Genomic DNA, 5,632 nt, shown 5'->3' with positions numbered 1-5,632 from the left:
TAACATCACTTACAGTTCGGCATAGTGACGGTGGTGGTATAGCGGGAACGTCGTGTTCAATCCCTGGTGAGGCGGGGATTTTTCCTCGTTACAATCCCTTAAAGACGGCTCTAGATACACTCAGCCCGCTGTCAAAATGTGTACCGGGGTCTTTCTCGCTGGTTAAAGGGGGTCGGGGCTAGGAAGCTGCTACCCCTCCCCATTCTAGTGCCGAGGCTGATAGAAAGGCTGCGCTCTACCTGCAGCCAGTCAGGTAGTCCTGTCATGCGCTTGCATCACATAATTAACTGTTTCACAGTTCACACTGGCTATATTTAGAATCCAATATAAAGTCAATTGTTTACCAGAAATTGGAATATATATTCCCTGCACACAGTTTCGCACCCGACCTCGCTGGGACACCCAACGAAAATATGGTGCCTAACAGTGTGTGTTGTTTATAAAAAAAATTAGCATTATTTCTCGCTTCAACAATCCTGCAATCGCAGAGGTATCGAATGTCATATTGGGACATAGTATTCCATGAGTATTCCACTTGTTGTCGCATTGTTCGAGGGATAGGAGGCAGTAGGTGTGAAATTACACTGTTCATCAATGCGTAGAAGAGACAAATTTGTTCAGGAAAGAGACGTAATGAAAATGGAAAATTCAAGAGCGTTAGCAATGACGTTCGGTAACGGTAGTAACGAGTAACCTATACTTTGTTACGGATATGTGCCGCGACAATACAAATATGTAATACACAAAATGTACTCGTTACTCTTACAGCCCTTCTCATGGGATACGACTGGCAACGTTGTTGTTGCTCAAACGATTTACGGGAATGCGGCCGGGTGAGGTCTTCGACAACCGCCGTTAGACAGGTGAACACCCCATCTTTTCAATGCAACGAGCATTTAAGCAGTTGGTGGTCGGGACTACGCCAACCAAGAACCATAATACGGCATATGCAAAAGGACAGTACACACAATGGAAACAACCAGCGCTACCACGTAACCAAAGATGACTTAACGTCAGAAGTTATCGACAGCGAATTTTAATTATCAAAGGATCAGTCAGTATCATTAACTGTGACCTTTTGCTGTTTGACCAGGTAGGCAGCAGGATTTCAAGCAGAACTTAAGCGACAATCTCCAGACCTATTTATATGGTCACTTACTAATTTAATCTCGAGTGATTTTTTGATAACATTATTCCAATAACTGCCAGTTCTAACAACCCTACCACAAAAAAGGTCAAAATTTTAATAACGATTGTGGTGTTGCTCACGATGCTAAATACTGCATTATCGGGCAACAACAGTCATATTATGTGGCAGGTGTCATTAGAGCACTGTTAATAGTCATTTCATGTAATAATGAAAAAACTAGGCACTCATATTTTTGTGTTTCCCACGCTGGTCTTGTCGTAAAATCATGGCTCAATCGTTGAAAATCTAGGTGGTTATGATTCCAAGCTCGGATGCAAAGAGGCCTAGGTTTTACCCTGCTATATTCAAAAGTTTTGTAGATGCGCTTCTCAAACCATTCTTGGAGATTACACTTTTGTTGGACTTACACTTTTGTTGGACAATGGTGATGTAAAAAAATAATCAACACTCCGAAATTAAGTTACACTTCCTTTTAATTGCTTTTATTGCAATATGATGTGACACACAAACATCACTTCACAATACAAAACATACTTGAAAACATCTTCCTCACAGTCACTGTTAAAGTTCACATTTTAGGTGCTGACGACAATATTCGTCTTTCCAACATGACGTCCACGACTTGAACTTTTCAAGGTCCGACTCTCTAACAACTCTACAACTAACTAACTATGGCTTACGCGCCCAAAAATCAGAGTTACAAGTACGTCAAAGATCATAGTGACAAAAGAAAGAATACACATAAGAATATTATCATTGCAATATAAACATATAGATGTATCAAAAGTGAAATCAAATTGGAATGTTGTCTCAGAAATATGTTAACTACTTCACAGAAACACAGTAGAATATTACTGGTATCGAGAGGTTCAGATGAGGTGCCGTAATGGTTACGTAATTCAAGTACCATTACACAGTGCACGTCTGAATCTCTGCGTTATTATACGTTATTATATTCCGTAGGATGACCGGTACTTAGGCACTGTTCTGCAATAGCATATTTTCTCGGCTGTTGTAAGCGAGTGTAATGCTCACGATCTTTACACCGGTCTTCCACAGTCCTGATGGTCTGACCAAAGTATGATAGGTCAGAATTGCGTGGGATGTGGTAGGCACCAGCATCACGCGTACCATGTGTGTGTGTGTGTGTGTGTGTGTGTGTGTGTGTGTCCTTAGGATAATTTAGGTTAAGTAGTGTGTAAGCTTAGGGACTGATGACCTAAGCAGTAAAGTCCCATAAGATTTCACACACATTTGAACATCACGTGTACCAGGATCATCGCCGGCCGGGATGGCCGAGCGGTTCTAGGCGCTACAGTCTGGAACCGCGCGACCGCTACGGTCGCAGGTTCGAATCCTGCCTCGGGCGTGGATGTGTGTGATGTCCTTAGGTTAGTTTGGTTTAAGTAGTTCTAAGTTCTAGGGGACTGATGACCTCAGAAGTTAAGTCCCATAGTGCTCAGAGCCATTTGAACCATTTTTTTGAACCAGGATAATCACTTAGAAACCCTAATCTTTGACGGTGGTCGAAAAACGCATTTCACACCACGCCACCGCTAAATACGGCCAAATCTTTTGGAAACGCTACGTGCATAACGCAAAATGACCTTAGACTTTAGTGCCACTTTATTTTTATCACACACCAGATTCATTGTTGGTCGGTGGCACAACAAGCGTTTTAACTGTCACTAAACAGTCCAGCGGAATGTAACTCCGACGTCACGTTTGTTATCCCTGCTTGTGTGGTGGCGCTAGTTGTTTATGATATAAATGTGTGTGAAAAAGGTAGAGAATACATAGAGAGGCAGTTGCACGTTATTCAGCGCTACTTGCAGTGCCGCGCCAAACTATCAGCTGCCGAAGTTTTAGGGTCTAAGATGACATGCGCCCTGTGAACCGAAGTACGATGTACTCCTTCCCACTGAGCCTGAACATTGCCTTGGTACAGGTCATGCTATGGAATATAGCAATACAAAGATTACAAAGTGCGCTTGCAACTACTGGGATAGTGTTATTAGGGTAGCAGCAGAGATAACTTAGCAAGTAACCTTACAAAGACAGATGAAGGTTTTTGCTTGAATTCTGATAGAAACCCTGCTTTATAATTGGACAAACAAGACGGGACAGAGTTCATGCAAATTTCTCGCCCTTTGGTTGTTTACTTGTCTAATAGAGCATGTGTCATCCAAGTTGTCCATGGCATCTACATTAAACGAGATGTTAGGTGCCAAGGCCGTGGAGGCCCAAGGGATGCCGACCGTCGGCAGTGTCACCTACTTCCTCGAGGTGTCAATGAATGCGCTGTGGAGGGACATGTTGTCGGCACACGGCTCTCCCGGCCGTTTTGTCAACTATCCACACCGTGGAGCCGCTACTACTCACTCCTGTAGTTCCTGAGCCGGCATCACAAGGCTGACTGCACCTGCAGTAGGCCTCCCACCAAGGAAAAATCCTTGGTAGTACTGGGAATCGGACACGGGCCTTTCGCGTGGCAGGCATCTACGCTGACCACTCAGCTAGGAAGGCGGACGCATGCACGTTAAGCCATACGATATTCCGAGAATTTTGTGACGATGGAGAAGCCAACAAAGGCTTGCATCACACTCTGCAACATTTCTGTAGAAGTAGGATACGAGCGTAATTTTTTGTTGCGACTGATAACTTAATTGCTGGATGCACGCTAAGGTGAATTATATCGTTTTTATATTATTATAAAGTAATAGGCATTACTCCAATGATTGTCATTGTTACTTTCTGGGAAATTTATATGAAATATGCTCTCACATAAGAAAATGTGGATTATAACAGAAATGCCAGTAATTTCCTATGAACAGGCAGTTACTTATTATAAACTACAAGTCTAGATTACAGCCAACGGCCTTTCCGCTGTGGTAACACCGGTTCCCGTCAGATCACCGAAGTTAAGCGCCGTCGGGCTGGGCTAGCACTTGGATGGGTGACCATCCGGTCTGCCGAGAGCTGTTGGCAAGCGGGGTGCACTCAGCCCTTGTGAGGCAAACTAAGGAGCTACTTGATTGAGAAGTAGCGGCTGCGGTCTCGGAAACTGACATACGGCCGGGAGAGCGGTGTGCTGACCACATGGCCCTTCATGTCCGCGTCCAGTGACGCCTGTGGTCTGAGGATGACACGGCGGCCAGTCAGTACCTTTGGGCCTTCATGGCCTGTGCGGGAGGAGTAACCCTACATTATAATAGGACCCTTTGCATGAAAAGTAAAAGGTGGGAAATAGTCTATGAAATAATCTTAGTAAGCTTTTATACGTGGGTAATCGTCTAGTAAAGTTTGGATCTATATAATGCGCAAGTGATAAACTAATTGAGGAGAAAGGTAGTTTAAGTAGGTAGTGTCGTAAGTACTAATTCCACAAATTTACGATCATCTAACAACTTCGTATTGGATTCCACTGGCTGGATGTATTTGGTCATAATACACTTGTTCCGTGAGTTGGAGCTTATGTGTCTGACCCACGTAACACGCGGTTTATTTCACTTAATTCAAATACAGAGTTAACAATATGCTACACAAATTTATATGAAAGCGCAATTTTCCAGGAAGTTCTCTCTTAATTCTGCCCTCCTGAAAATTACATACTTTTCCGTACTGGATGTGTCTTATGTATAGTGAAGAATGTATAAAAGCACACGAAGACTGATCCTGAACTGATCTTTCCAGATGAAGTTTTCTTGTTCTGACTGTAACGCAACAAATCGTCTGGGTCTGTAGTGTTTGCACGAGGAGAAAGAGGAGAAGATTCGTGTTTAAGGTTCTGTCGACGAGGTCATTAGACACCGAGCACAAGCTCAAATTAGAGGAAATCGGCCGAGCCCTTTCAAAAGAACCATGCCGTCATCTTCCAGAAGCGATTTAGGGAAACCTCGGAAAACCTAAATCAGGATTTCCGGACGCTGGTTTGAACCGTGGTCCTTCCGATTGCGAGTCCAGTATGCTACTCACAGCGCCGCCTCGCTAAGTGTGTTTGTACGATGGGCGTTCAAAAAGTAACGCATTTTTGTTGGCCAAATTCGGTTGAAAATGCGGAATTTTTTGTGGAACACCGTGGAATATTCCCAATTCACCCCCTGTAGTTGCCTGAAATTCCTATAGGTGGCAGCGCTATGCGTGGCCTTCAAAATGGCGTTTGCAATGGAGGTCAGTTCCAAGCACAGATCTGTCACTGAGTTTCTTTTTGCGGAAAACCAAAGTATGGCAGGTTTTCATAGGCTCTTGTAGAATGTCTACGGAGACTTTTCAGTCACAAAAAGCACGGTAAGTCGTTGGGTGGGGCGTCTGTCATCATCGCAACCCGCTTGCTCAAACCTGTCCCATCTTCCATGTACCGACCGGCCGCACACGGCTGTGACTCCTGCAAAGTTGCACTTCAGCGTTTTCGTCGCCACAAAAACGCAAACGAACTTCTTCTCCTGACGACGCAAGACCTCACGTAAGTCTGCGCACTCGAGA

At 44.1% G+C, this 5,632-nt stretch overlaps 1 pseudogene; it reads left to right on the top strand.

Moving 5' to 3' along the window:
- The first annotated feature begins 4,020 nt into the window (after window positions 1-4,020).
- Window positions 4,021-4,138, top strand: LOC126475909 (5S ribosomal RNA; annotated as a pseudogene).
- Window positions 4,139-5,632: the final 1,494 nt, after the last annotated feature.

Source organism: Schistocerca serialis, chromosome 4 (assembly GCF_023864345.2).
Source record: "Schistocerca serialis cubense isolate TAMUIC-IGC-003099 chromosome 4, iqSchSeri2.2, whole genome shotgun sequence".
NCBI lineage: Eukaryota > Metazoa > Arthropoda > Insecta > Orthoptera > Acrididae > Schistocerca > Schistocerca serialis.
This window is presented reverse-complemented; position numbering and strand designations above follow the sequence as displayed.